Below are 15246 nucleotides of genomic sequence, written 5' to 3'. Positions count from 1 at the left end.
ATTTATAATTCACATTCGCTCTCAGTCGGATATTTGGGACTAGACAGTCAGGACAGGAAGTATCCGTTTACATGTGGCATTCCAACATGCAGCTGAAATTTCCACATAAAACCTGACAAAACTTTAAAAAGGATTCTAGACACACAAGAACAGAATCAAGCATGGCTTCTTGGTAGCTGCCTTTTCTCCGGTGGGCTCTGTTTGCTGGCCGTGAGCAGAGGCATGGCTCTTTAAAAAGATGACTTCCTGGCTTGGTGCTAACAGCAAAAACAGCTCTTTTAAGAGGCGCTACCACCAAACACTTACATGGTGTTTATGAACAGCCAGAAGCATGCTGCTCTGTGGCAGCATGGATCTAGAAACTTCCCAGAGTTGGGGTGGTAAAAAGGACCTGGTGGTAAATGTGCCTCCACCAGGAGACTAAAGTCTCAGGAACCGAGGGGCAGGAGCCAGAGCCAGCATGCCATGATCTAAGTTATACAGCAGTTTTTTTGCTCATGCAGACAGAAAAGGTTACAGATGTACTGTAAGGACAGATTCAGACAAAAAGAGCCTCTAAACAGATCACAGTGTGTTTAAGAATATGTGTAGGCATGGGAGAAAATAGAAAAAGGGTAGAGAAAGTCCTTAAAAAGGAATAGAGTGATAAAAATATATAATAAGCCACATAAAGATGGAAAATAGGGAGTCTGGAAACCGTATGTTATTGTGTTGTTTTTAATTTTTGACTGCTAATGAACAAATGAGAACTGCTGAGAGACATTGATTATGGAAGCTGCTGGATTAAACCAACCTATATATTTTAAAAGTATCTTCACTTCAAAATTTAAGTCAAAAGATATGTTACTTTGGGAAAGAAGTTCTGCTTTTACTTACACAGGAAATGAGAGGCTGTGGATTTGTTCTGGGTTAAGAAAAATCAGATTTGATCAAGGAAGACTCCCTGGAAAATCTCCGGTGGGAATGGATGACCCAGATGATCCAACATTTCAGAGTGCCACTGTTGGAATTTTCTCTGAGTTCTGCATCCAGAACAACTTCAGAGTTACTGGCTGAGATGATCCAGCCTCACAGAATATTCCAGTCAAGATTTGGCCATAATCCTAAATTATCTCAGGGTTCCCCAAAGATTACTAGCACCCCCAATGAATAGGAAATGGTCTAGGGAACTATGCCCACATTCCCAAAAAATAATTTATGAATGTTTGTCATCATTTATGAGGGTTAGTTACAAGTTGTTATGGATAATGGCCAGGAAAAAAGCTAAACCAAGGAGATTAGAGTCAGAGATCTTGTTCTCAAAAGAAAAGGGAGAATATAGAAATAATAAGATATTGAATCTACTTTAATCTGGAAAAACAACTACTAATCTTAAATATTTTATGTTAGTATAGATTTTGGTTTATTGATAAAAATTTAAAGTTAATTTTATACTGCATGAGTATTTCTGCTCTTGTTTAAGGTATTGTGTTTTTGCAGCTCATTTAAAATTATAATATTAAGAAATACAGATTAATAGTCATCTATAGTAGCAAACTTACAGTCATGTTAGTTAGGTTTTCAAGGTCATACAGAGATATATTTCAGATAGATAGGTCATCTTCAAACACTTCAAAGACCTTCAGAATATGGCATTTAAAATGTTTCAAGAACTTAGACTTTTGACAGTGAGACATGTCTGCTTCTCATAGCACCAATTAATTCAAAGAGGATGATGGGCATCGAAGAATCTCCATATGGAGTTTGTTTTCTTTATAGCAAAAGCTAGCCATGTGGGCAAAGAAACTGCCCTTGCCTCAATTGTTGACAGTTACTGTCCAAACTGGACCAACAGGACACAAGAAAGGTGACAGCTGAACTTTGCCAAGACAAAGTAGGACAGTCCTTCAAATTTTTCTGCTTCACAGGAAAGTCTGTCAGATATGCTAGACCTATAAACCAAAGATGGATGCCCCAACTTTACATAGGAACTTTGGGTGACTGTCCAGACAGCCTTGTGTCCCTGTCATTAGATAACATTTCACCCTTCTGGGGTCTTTGATGAAGTTGAAGACTAGATAGTTATAATTTTCCTTAGTTATAATAGAAAGTAAATTAGATACAAAACTTTAGACTCACCAAGATAGGTAATTAAGTATTTTCTCTAATTTTGCCAAATGCATATGGATTAGATAGTGTTATTGTAATTCTTACTTAGTAACTGTTTTTGATGTATATATTTTACTATATTAAGATTAAAACCATCAGGCGGTGGTAGTGCACTCCTGTAATCCCGGCACTTGGGAGGCAGGTGGATCTCTGTGAGTTCGAGGCCAGCCTGGTCTACAGAGCTAGTCCAGTACAGGCTCCAAACCTTGTCTTGGGGAAAAAAAAAAAAGGTTAAAACCTTCCTTTAAAATTAGACAAAAAGGGGGAAATGCTGTGGAACAATCCTTTTCTACACTATGATTTGTATTACTCTCATTGGTTAATAAAAAGCTGACAGGCCAGTAGCTGGGCAGGAAGTTAGGTGGGAAAGCCAAACTGAGAATGCTGGGAAGAAGGAAGGCAGGGTCAGGAGCCAGCCACCAAATAAGCAGGACATGTAAAAAAATGTGATAACAAGCCACAAACCACGTGGCAGAGCATAAATAGAAATATGGGTTGATTTAAGCATAAGAGTTAGCTAGTAATAAACCTGAGCTATCAGCTGAGCATTTATAATTAATACAAGCCTCTGTGTGGTAATTTAGGAAGCGGCTGCCAGGTATTTGGGAGTTGCTGGTGGGACAGAAACTTCTGTGTACAGCCCACAGCTGCCCCATGATGTTTTGTTTTTTGTTTTGTTTTGTTTTTGTTTTTTGGGTGTTTTTGTTTTTGTTTTTTGTTTTTCGAGACAGGGTTTCTCTGTGTAGCTTTGGAGACTGTCCTGGAACTCGCTCTGTGGCCCAGGCTGGCCTTGAACTCACAGAGATCCACCTGGCTCAGCCTCCTGAGTGCTGGGATTAAAGGTGTGTGCCGCCACCACTGCTGCCGCCGCCGCCGCCGCCGCCACCACCACCACCACCTGGTGCCACAGCCATTTTTACAGAGAAAGCATGTCAGCTTTCTCTTTAAAAGATGCCCACCTCCACTACATGCAGATGAGGGGTCCTGACTGCTGCTACCAAGCACTCTGTGCCTTACGATGCCAGGGCATCTCTGGAGCTTCTGCATGGACCTGAGGGACCTCAGCATCAAGGTGGGCCCAGCACAGTAGGGGCATTTACCCAGGGCATAAGGCTAGAGGTATTTAGTTCTCTCTTTGTAAACACGGACTGCTTCAGAATTGGCTCGTCCTGTCACTGTTGCTGGATAATAAACTGATGGTGTGACAGCCATCTGTTCACCTAGAGGCTGTGGTCAGGGGTCTAAGAGGAGCTTGGCCACAGGGTGTGTCTCTGCCACATAGTCGTGTCTGAAGCATCTACTCTCCCTCCTCAGCCTTCATCGTCCTCATTTATGTACACGGCCCTTTGGCAGGGGCTACGAGGGACTGGTAACAAGATGTGGCACAAATGACTTTCTTTCATGGGAGAATGATCTCAGGGGAAGCAAACTTCTTACACGGAGTCCCCAAGAGCACATCCAACAAGCCAGGAGTAACCCAAAGCTCTCTATGATATGTGTGTTTCAGGGCAGCCTGGGCTATGCAAGGTATTTGTAGTCGACAGTGATGTGCCTCCTCCATCAAGACCACGCCCCCTGATCCTTCCTACATAGTCTACCGACTGGGAACCAAACATTCACATATTAGTCTGTGGGGGGCATTATTATTCAAACCACCACATTCCAATTCCTGCTCCCTATAGGCTTGTAGCCATATCATAATGCAAAATGCATTCAGTCCAACTTCAAAACTCTCCATAGTCTATAACAGCCTAAACACTGTTTCAAAGTCCAAAGTCTCTTCTGAGACTCATGGCAATCTGTAATCCCCTGTGAAATCAAAGTCAAAAAGCAGATCACATACTTACAAAAGGAAGAAAGGAGAGCATACTGAGGTGATACTGGACACAAACCAGACTAAAACTCAGCAAGGCAAACTCCAAATTCTGCATCTCTGTGTCCTGTTGGGGAATATTTTTTTAAGGTGTGTTACTTTTGTTTATGTTGCATTTGTTTAACTCTGTGAAGCTGTGTTACTGTGCCTGTCTAAAACATCTCTTGGTCTAATAAAGAGCTGAATGACCAGTAGCAAGGCAGGGGGAAGGATAGGCGGGGCTGGCAGGCAGAGTATATATGGGAGAAGAGATCTAGGAGCCAAAGAAGGAGGAAGACTCTAGGGAACAGCCATTCAGCTGCACAGCATGCCACAGAGTAAGAGAATGGGAAAAGCCCAGAGGTAAAAGGTAGATAGGATAATTTAAGTTAAAAGCTGGCTAGAAACTAAGCCAACCTAAGGCCGGGTAATCATAATTAAGAATAAGCGTCCCGACTGGGTGGTGGTGGCACACACCTTTAATCCCAGTACTCAGGAGCCACAGGTAGGCAGATCTCTGTGAGTTCATGGCCAGCCTGGGCTACAGAGCGAGCAGGATAGGCACCAAAACTACACAGAGAAACCCTGTCATGAAAAACCAAATTTAAAAAAAAAAAAAAGAGGGCTGGGGATTTAGCTCAGTGGTAGAGCGCTTGCCTAGCAAGCATAAGGCCTGGGTTCAATCCTCAGCTCAAAATAATAATAATAATAATAATAATAATAATAATAATAATAATAAGCCTCCATGTATGATTTATTTGGGACCTGGATGGCAAGACTGTAAGGATTATGTCCCTAGTTACGTCACCAGCCTGCGACAGCACCCCAGCCTAAAAAGCGGGCGTGCCCTCTCTGTGCTTTTTTTCTTTTCGCCTCTCCTTCCGTATTCTCTCTCCCTCTCTATCTCCCCTCCCCCTCTCCCAATAAAGCTCTAGAAAGGTAACCATGGCTTGTGATTATTCCACCACCACAACATCGTCGGCATGGCCACAAGCACCGCCGCCGCTTAACCAACAAAGACCCCCCCCCCAAAAAAAAACCAGTGTCCAATGTCAGCACGCGGTTTCTTGAGAACAGCTCCTTTCGGTGTTGCTAACCGCAACACTTCTCTCTCGTGGGCTGGTTCCACTCCCTGTCTGCAGCTCTCCGCACGTGTCCCGTGATGCTAGCAGTTCCAACATCTTGGGGTCTCCTATTTAATCTGGGCTTCACCTTCACAGCTTCATGCAGTGGCCTCTCTGGGCCTCCATGTAGGGACACCCTGACACATGCCTGGCCTCAGTGGCTTTCCTTAGTCACAGATATTCCACAACCCCTTTCTTCTATCCTTGACTCCAAAGCCAGAATCATGTGGCCGAACCTGCCTAGTCCTGTGTCTTCATAGGGCTGGAACTTGGCCCCTTTGTTCAATTACATCTGTATCATCTTTCTGTTTTTGATGCTTCCCTTCAGTGCTTAAACTTTTCTTTAATTCCTTTCCACAAGTTGGAAGCTCAGCTGGATGGGGTCTTGCCCTGAGGTCCCCTCCCCCTTATTCCATTGAGCGTCAGGCTTTACTTTAAAGTTTTTATCTCCTTGAGCACAGCACTTTGTTCCAACAGAGCATTTCCCGGTGCTCCTTTTCTCCTCAAACTGTACAGTTTGCATTTTTCCTGGTCCAGCTAGCTCCTTTTCATTATAGGTCATTATAGAGTGGTTACTAAAAACCACAGAACAATCAATACTAGGTTATCTTGAAATCTCCTCTGCCAAAGCCATGAGTCCACAACTCCAATTTAACCACAGACAGATTTTCCGGACAGGGGCAAAAAGCAGCCATATTCTTTGCCAAAATATCTAGGCCACTTACTAATATTTTTCCCTTCTGAAACTTGTTAAGCTGGGCCATGATAATTTATATTGCTCTCAGCACCACTGTCTTCCATGCTCCACTAGTATGGCCTCTTAAGCCTTACTTAAAGCATTCAGCTGTTTTCTTGATCCCAAAGTCCACATTCTGCCAACAAGCAGTGTGATCATCCTGTCACAGCAATACCCCACTCCTGGTACCAACTCCTGTCTTAGTTAGTGTTCTACTGCTATGAAGAGACACCATGACCACGACAACTCTAATAAAGGGAAGCATTAATTGGGGGCCTGCTTTCAGTTTCATAGGCTTAGTCTGTTATTATAATGGTAGGGAACAAGGCACTTGGGCAGTAGCTGAGAACTACATCCCAAACCACAGGCAGAGAATATGACTGAACCTGGCATGGGCTTTTGAAACCTCAAAGCCCAACCCGTGACACACTTCCTCCAACAAGGCCAGACCTCCTAATCCTTCTAAACCTTTCAAACAGATCCACTCCCTGGTGATCAAGCATTCTAATATATGTGCCTGTGGGGCATGCTCATTCAGACCACACAATACTGCCTCAAAAATCAAACAAGGTTAGGCTGGATCTGGCAGTGCATGCCTGTTATCCCAGCCCTGTGGATGGTGAGGCAGAAAGATTGCCTTCAAGTTGTAGGCCAACTTGATCTACATAGCATGTTCCAGTCCAGCCAGGGCTACAATATGAGACCTTGTCTCAAAACAAAACAAAAACAAAACAAAAACAAAAACAAAAAAAACACTTAGCCTACAGATGTAGCTCACTGGTAAAGCTTGCCCAGTATGCCCAAGGTTCTGACTTCCATCCACAGCATCATAAAAAGCAATTAAAGAAAAGTATAGCCATGCAGTGGTGGTTCATGCCTTTAATCCCAGCACTTGGGAGGCAGAGGCAGGCTGATCTCTGTGAGTTCAAGGCCAGCCTGGGTACAGGACAGCCAGGGCTGTTACACAGAGAAACCCTGTCTTGAAAAAAAAAAAAAGAAAAGAAAGAAAGAAAAGAAAAGAAAAAGGAAAAAATACAAATTGGACAGGCACAGTGACACACGCCTTTAATCCCAGCACTCAAGAGGCAGTAGCAGGCAGATGTCTGTGAGTTTGAAGTCAGCCTTTTCTACATACCAACTTCCAGACCAACCAGGGTTACAAAGAAAGACCCTGTCTCAAAATAACAAACAAAACAGAAAAGAAAGATATGTCATGTTTATTTGCTGTAATGTTTCTGGGGTGAAGCTGAGGCAGGAGAATCTCCAGTCTAAAGCTAACCATCCTGTGTAGTGACGCCCTGTAGAGAGCAGATGGGCAAACTCTCCAAGTAATCTCAGAGACTCATTCTTTCTCAACAAATGTGTCTTCCCTGAGACTTGGAATTGTCCTCAGGTCTGATATGGTCACTCTCTAGTTTTTGTTTCGTGTTTGCAGAGGGCTGACTTTTGTTTTGGGTGGGTTTTGTTGGGTGCTTCTATTTGCTGCTTGGTTGGCAGGTTTTTCTGCAGTGCAGGATCAAACTCAGGACCTCATCACAGTCGACAGGCACCAGACACTCAGCACCAGCCATAGCCTTCTACTAGTGTTTTAAAAGATCATTTATGATGTTCCAATGTCAGGGGACTTTAAGCTTTTACCTCCACAGTGCTTGGATGTGAACACTCCACTGAGTCAGCCTGCAGCTGGCTAAGAGCTGCTGATAGTACAACACAGTCTCCCATCCCTGGGCATTTATTGAATGACTATAGCTGGTGTGGTATAAATGAGCTGTCACCCAGAGTCTCGGGCATTTGCATATTTGGTCCCCAGTTTGTGGCAGTGTTTTGGGAGGCTTAGGATGTGTGGCCTTGATGAAGAGAGTCTGCCACAGGGGTCAGACTTTGAGGTCGCATCCCCAGTTCATGGCTTCCTGCTTATGGTTTGAGATATGAGCACTCAGCTGTTCCTGCCGCCATGCCTGTCGCGGCTGCCACGTTTTCCTGCCATGATGGACTCCCAGCCCTCTGGAACCATAAACCAAATAAACCCTGCCTTCTCTAAGTTGCTTTGGTCACAGTGTTTTATCACAGCAACAGAAAGTAACTAGTGCACTAGATTTTCAGTGTTGGACATTTCCAACATAGATCAAAGTGAAGGGAAACACAGCCCTGCAGCCCTTGCCCATCTTCAGTGTTAAACAAAGGCCTTGCTAGTAGTCCCCTCTCTGTCCCTTGTCTTTCTGGCTCTACAAGTCCTGGGGTGGGAAAAGCTTGGCGCTTGGCTAAGCGGTAGAGCCATTGCCCGGCATTCATGAGGCCCAGGGTTTGATCCTTAGCACAACAACAGCATCATCAACAAATTAATAATAATAATAATAATAATAATGCCCAAGGCTATGCCAAACACCATGAAGCCCAGGTAAAGGGGCTGAGAGCCAAGCAATAGCTGATTCATTTTCTGTTGCTGTAACAAAATAGTAGAGACAAGATAGGTTATTTAGAGAAGAGGCTGACTAGTCCAAAATTGTATAGCTCCATGTAGCTGCCTTGTGCTACTTCAGGTTATGACACAGGGCAGGAGGGTGCAGGAATGTGCCAGAGGCAGAGCACACTGCAGCCTCCCTTCCCAGCTGCTCTGGAGAGACCAACTCACCCTGCAAAGATCACCAATCTTCCTCTGCCATGAGCCACCTGACACCAGCAGGATGTCGGTCAGTCTTGCCCAATACTGGCAGGATGTCAGTCAGTCTGGAGAGACAAACCATGTTCATGCTATAGCAGGAGAGGAGGAAAAGGAGGTAGCCAGAAAGAGGCTGGAATGAGAGGAAAAGATCCCAGCAAGTCGTTCTTTAGCACAAGAGAAATTGCACTTGGTAAAATTCACCTTCCCTTACCATCCCGTTTTGAAAAGGAGTGTGTGTGCGTGTGTGTGTGTGTGTGACATACACTCACATGGGTATAAGACCAGAGATCACAGCAGGTGTCCTCCTTGGCCATGTGCCATGTTATGTTTTGAGCTGGGTCTTTCACTGACCTGGAACTTCTAGCTTCAGCTAGGTCAGCCATTCCAGTGTCCCAGGACTCCATTTCTCGGGTGCTGGGTTCCAGGTATGTGCTGCTGCACCCAGCTTTCCACTTGGGTTCAGCAAGCACTTTACTGACTGAGCCATTGTCCCAGTTTTGACAAGGTTTTAACAAAAGTTCCATTCCCCAATAAAATCCTCCCACCCTGTGGTGACGGGCCTTCCCACGCCTGCAGCCCTTGGCCCACGCTGACCCTCACTGAGGCTTTGTCCTTTCTGTGGGTGTGTGGAGTCCTGCAGCATAGTGCCAGCCAGGCCAGGCTTCCTTTACTCAACACCAGGGCTGGGGCCTTCTGTAGTCACTTAGGTCAGCACTTCCTTCCTTTTCCACTGCTGAGCTGTTCTTCCTGGCACAGTCACCGCCCTGCTGCTGTGGCACACCTGCGCTTTGGCCTGGGTTGGACAGGGGCTGCTGTGACGGTTGAGCACACATCTCTTTACCTCTTTGCAGACATACTTGCTCCAAGCCTCACCCCCAACTGGGTCAGTTGCTGGGCAGCATGCCAGCTGTTCCTCGATTCCACTGCCTGATCCCAGGCTGATGTGAACCTCAGATGTGGGAGCATCATGGTTCCCTACATCCATCCCCTACCCACTACTGAACTCTGCAGCCACCTTTAAATAATCACTAAGAGGCTTATATTAATTACAAACCATTTGGTCTATTGCTCAGGCTTATTACTAACTAGCTCTTACATTTAAGTTAACCCATTTCTATTAATCATTGTATTGCCATGTGGACCGTAGCTTACTGGTACTCTGGCATCTTGTTCCTTCAGCAGCTGCTGGCGCCTGCCCTGATTCAGCCCTTCTTCACCTTCAGTTTGAATGTCCCGCCTAACCTCATTCTGTCTGGCTATCGGCCCAAACAGCTTTATTTAGCAACCAATGAAAGCAATACATATTCATAGCATACAGAAAGACCATCCCACAGCAGAACTCCTCTATCCTGCCAGGCACAGTGGCCTGGCTACCTGTGAATGTTACCTCTCTCCTCAGAGCAAGAGCTGTGACTCCGACACCATCAATGGTGTGAAAGTCCCCGTGCACTTTTGCCACCCCCCTGCTGGGGCAGACTGGACCCAAACCCAGACAGCAAGTAGTGTCACTGGTCCCCTAGGGTCAGGGACTTGTGCTGTGCATCTATGATCTCAACGCTGCACAAGGAAGGAACTGAGAGCGAGGTATCAGGGGACCACAAGTGGCCAGGGGCTGGGGTGGGCATGAGTCTCGGCACTGTTCATTGGAGGAAGGCGCTGGGACATTTGCTGTCTTCTTGGTGATAGATGCATGGCAGTACTGACCAGTCCCATGTGTGGCTTCACAGATACCCTCCACTCTGGGGGCGAGGAGACATGGTCAGAGCAGGGATGTCTGCAGAGGCCACATCTAGGGAAAGGGTACTAATAGCCGGGCTCCCACAAGGCAATCACCAGCCTTCCTAAGTCTCTCAAGGATATCTCCACTGCAGTTGGGCCCCCTCAGTTAATCCAGTCTGGGCAGCAGCCTCACCAGCAGGTGTAGGGCTACCTGGGGCAGAAGCTCCAGAAGACGGCTCCCACTGAATAGGAAAGCATTATGCTTGGTAGGACTTGGGGCTCCAGGCTGAACTCTTGCCTGGAACACACTAGCTATCTGAAAGGGTCTATCACAGACCTCTCCACTATTACTCTCTGATGTTTGGACCTAATAGCCATGTGTGAAAGGCAGTTCATGCATTGTAAGGTACTGAGCAGAGTTGGGTATGGTGGAGCACTCGGGAGACGGGGGCAGGTGGGTCTCTGTGGCTTTGAGACCAGCCTGATCTACAAAGTGAGTTCCAGGACAGCAAGGGCTCCGTAGAGATTGCGTCTCAAAAGAATGCTGAGGAACATTCCTAGGCTCTACTTACCATTTACCTGCATCCAACCCCACCTTAGTGGCAAACAACAAAACATTCCCAGCCATTGTGGAAACCTCGTAGGAGAATCACTCCTGTTAGGGAGGGACATGGGTGGGGCGGGGTCTACAAACACTGTATGGATTTTATTGTCAGATATATGTAAATGCACATGACTTGGGGCTAGGGGTTTGCTCAGTGGTACAGGACTTGCCTGGCATGTCCAAAGGCCCTAAGCTCCAGCTCCAGCAAAAAGCAAAAAGCAAAGACAATACTGCCATCCACCTGACCCCTTTATAAACATTGCCACCGGACCCTGCAATACTGCCATCCACCCGACCCCTTTGTAGGTGTGGTTCAGTGGTGCTGAGCGTGGTTTGTGCAACTGACACCAGCATCCACCTCAAGAATGTGTTATTGTGCAAAACTGAAATGACTCTGTAAACAGCCCCATCCCAGCTCCTGGCACCCACCGCTCTACTTTCCTTATTTTATGTGAAGGTTTTTGTTTGTTTGTTTCTTAAAAGTACCAACCTGAGCCAGGTGTGGTGGTGCACACCTTTAATCCCAGCACTCAGGAGGCAGAGCCAGGTGGATCTCTGTGAGTTCGAGGCCAGCCTGGTCTACAAAGTGAGTTCCAGGACAGCCAGGGCTGTTGCACGGGGGTGGGGGGTGGAATGCTAACCTGTTCCACTCAAATTCCCATTCAAAATTGTTTTCAGATTTATTTTACTTTCTGTGTATAAGAGTTTTGCCTGCATGTATGTATATGCACCACTATTGTGCCTGGTGCCCATGGAGGTCTGAAGAGGGCTTCAGATCCTCTGAAACTGGAGTTATGGATAGTAGTGACCATTATGTGGAATAGGTCCTCTGCAAAAGCAACATGTCCTCTTAACTGCTGAGCCATCTCCCCAGTTCCTCATTCAAAATTTTAATTCAGCTAGGCATAGTGCCCCACGCCTTTAATCCCAGCACTCGGAAGGCAGAGGCAGGTGGATCTCCGAGTTTGAGGCCAGCCTGGTCTACAGAGTGAGATCCAGGACAGGCTCCAAAGCTACAGAGAGAAACCCTGTCTCGAAAAACCAAACCAAAACAAAACAAAACAAAAAAACAAAAAACAAAAAAACAAAAATCCAAAAACCAACAATAACAAAAAAACCCTAAAACTAAAAACAAAATTTTAATTACTTTCTGTTTTTAATTTATTCTTACTTTGTGTGTGTGTGTGTGTGTGTGTGTGTGTGTGTGTGTGTGTGTGTGTGTTGAGACTATGTAGCCCTTGACTATCCTGGTAGCCTGGTAGTGTAGACCAGGCTGGCCTTGAACTCACAGAGATCCACCTGCCTCTCACTCTCATTAAAGGTGTACGCCACCCCCGCCCAGCGTTTTACGTTATTCTGTATTATTTGCATGGGTATTTTACCTGCATGTACCACATGAGTACCTAGCGTATGAGGAGGCCAGAAGAGAGCTTCAAATCCACTGGGACTGGAATTACAAATGGTTGTGAGATACATCCGGGTGTTGGGAATCGACCTGGGTCCTAACCCAGAGCCGTCTCCAGACCTCTGGTGGCCTCATATGCGTGATGTCACTGAGAACTGGTCCTTTGATCACTAGTGATTTACTGAGCAAACTGTCAATGCCCTTCCTTGCTGCAGCAGGTGTCTGCCTCCGTTCTGAAGGCCAGGTGATAGTCCACGGTGTGGATGAACACTTAGTGTCTATGTATCTACCCAGGGTCACATAGGTTGCTTCTGCCTTTCAGTTATTGTGAGTGATGCAGCTGTGATCATGGGTGTGCACATGCAGGGTGGAGCCCCTATTTCAATTGTTTTGAGGTGTCCCAAGAAGTAGAACTGCTAGACCATATGATAAAATCATTGAATCTCTGCCCCACCCACCCCAGCTGCTCTGATGTACACCTGCCCCTGAGGTACCTGGGACCTGTGATTGCAAGCTCCTTCTATAGTTACTATTTATTTTAGCTAGTCATTTGTGGGGTTTGTTGTTGTTGTTGTTGCTGTTTTTGGTTTTTTGTTTGTTTGTTTGTTTTTGTTTTTTGGATTTTTTGTTTGTTTGTTTGTTTTTTGTTAACCCAGGTTGGCCTCAGACTTGTCTAATCCTCTGCCTTGGCCTCCTAAGAGCTGGAATTACAGCTAAGAGCTTCCACAGCTGGCTTGTCTTTCTTCCTTTTGCAGAACTGGGGACTGAATTCACCTGGATTTTGTCTCTTGGGTGTTAGGCATGAGCCCACCACTAAGCCCACCTCAGCCACACTGCTATTTTCTGTTTGTTTTGTTTTTAAGAATATCCGTCTTCCTTTAATCCCAGCACTAGTGAGGCATGCAGATCTCTGAGTTTGAGGCTAATCTGGTCTACAAAATGAGTTCTGAGACAGCCAGAGGTCCACAGAGAAACCCTCTCTCAAAAAACAAAACAAAACAAACAAAACCCAACCAACAACCAGCAAATAAGAACAGCCATCCTAGGGGGCGTGAGGTAGTATCTTATCATAGCTTACCCCAGGCTTTCTGTTACTGTAAGCCAGCCTTTGGTGATCGGATCCTTGCCTTCTAGATAATCAGTTAGTCTAGATAGAGGCAAGACAATAGACTGGGAATCCCCTGAACCAGTGCTGGAGGGAAACTGAGGCACCCAGAGCGAGGGACAGCCTGAGACTGAGCAGTAGGTCAGTCAGAATGGCCTAGAGGCCATTCTGGCCCAGCACCTGGTCCCCAGGAGGCCACACCCTCTGGAGCTGTTGAGCAGCAGCCTGTGAGGGAGCAGGGCTGTGCTGGGTTTCAGAAGCCCAATGATAGCTTCTTGAGCCAGGAGAGATACAGCCAGTTCCCGTGAGGTGGGGTCTGACTGTGGGCTGGACTCCTCCGGTGAATACTCCCACCTCAGGAAAGTCCACTCACCTTGAGGGAGGGGCCTTTACCACAAGAGGAGGCCCAGGAACAGTAGGGTGGCGGGTCTATGTCCCCAAGTCTACCAGGCTGACCCTATCCACCAGCTCACCAGCCTCCAAGAGTCAGCTGTACAGGGAATGGTTCTGCTCCACCCACCTAGGAGCAGACCGGGGCCTGGGGTGCGGGCTCTAATGCAGAGTCCTCTCGGGAGCTTGTGCTTCCATTGCCACCCTTGCTGTGTGGTGACAGCATAAGAGAAACTGTCTTGGGGGCGGGGCTCCTAAGAAACCTGTCTATGATAAAAGGTAAGTGTGGAAGGCAGGTGCTGCCATGAACCAGGGCTGGAATGGCGGAGAGCAGAGGGTATGGGGTATGTGTGGGCAAGGGCCCAGTAAAAGACAGGCAGTCATGTCTCAGACAGGTGGGAACACTGTGAGGATGAAGCCTGAACCCAGAGTCCTGGAATGGAGCAGGGAACCGTAGCAGGGGGGATGAAATTGGCACCTGGAATTGGCAAACAAAAACTGATAAAGGATGTTGCACCGCCATCCCTTACAGTTAAGAGGACAGCTTAATTCGTTCTGTGAGAGCTTAACATTCCCCTCCCCCAGCAGGCTGATGTGAGCGAATACCTTTGCCTCTGCTGTTCCCACACACAGACCTGGCAGCATTACACAGACATGGAGTCTCCAGACTTCATCTAAGGAGCCCATCTGGTTTGAAGTAATACAACAAGCAGGAAAGGGAACTGAATCAAAGGCTTGATGTGTGGTTAGGGAAACGCAGAGAACGTGAGACTCACTGCCAGGAGGAAGGTCCTGCAGCCTTGCAGGGCCAGGGGCCCAGTCTCTACTTGCTCTGGGCTGGATCCATAGCAGGATGTGAAGGTGGGTTGAGAGATACTGGAGGAGCAGTGGGGAGGAGGGACCCATTGGCCAAGCTCAGCTGGGACCCCAAGAAACACACACAGGACAGGAAACATAAAAAAAAAGAGTGGCCAGAGCCCAGAGTCCATGCAGACCCCCAGCCTTTACACCGACCCAGCACCACCACAGCACAGAGGGAAACTGAGGCACACAGCCCAGTCCGAGCAGCCTGTCCTGCCATCATGCCTCCTTGGCCATCCCTTCATCCCTGCTAGTGCCCTGCTCCTTCTGGCTGCCACTTTGATCTGTAGTTCACCTGGAGCTGGGTGTCTCATCCTCCACACTGTCATCACGAGGATCACACACACTCCGGATCCCCAGCTGGGGCTGGGGGCTGGAGCTGCAGAACAGCCAGGGTCTCCCTGTCAACAACTCTAGGCATCCCTCGGCAGCTTCCCTTGTCCTCTGCATCCCAAATGTTCCTCTGGGGGAGACCCAGGGCAGCATGGTGCTCGCCCACTTTCCTTTACACAAAGGCACCATTGCCGAGCAGGCGCTCCTGGGGACCACTCGCCGCCGGCTGCCTGTGGCTCTGGACATCATCTCATCCTCCCTAGTTAGTATAGTTCTCCAGTTGGGTGTTTATTATGTTTCTGAAGAA

The sequence above is a fragment of the Onychomys torridus genome, chromosome 8 (genome assembly GCF_903995425.1).
Source record: "Onychomys torridus chromosome 8, mOncTor1.1, whole genome shotgun sequence".
NCBI lineage: Eukaryota > Metazoa > Chordata > Mammalia > Rodentia > Cricetidae > Onychomys > Onychomys torridus.
Note: the sequence above shows the minus strand (reverse complement) of the source record.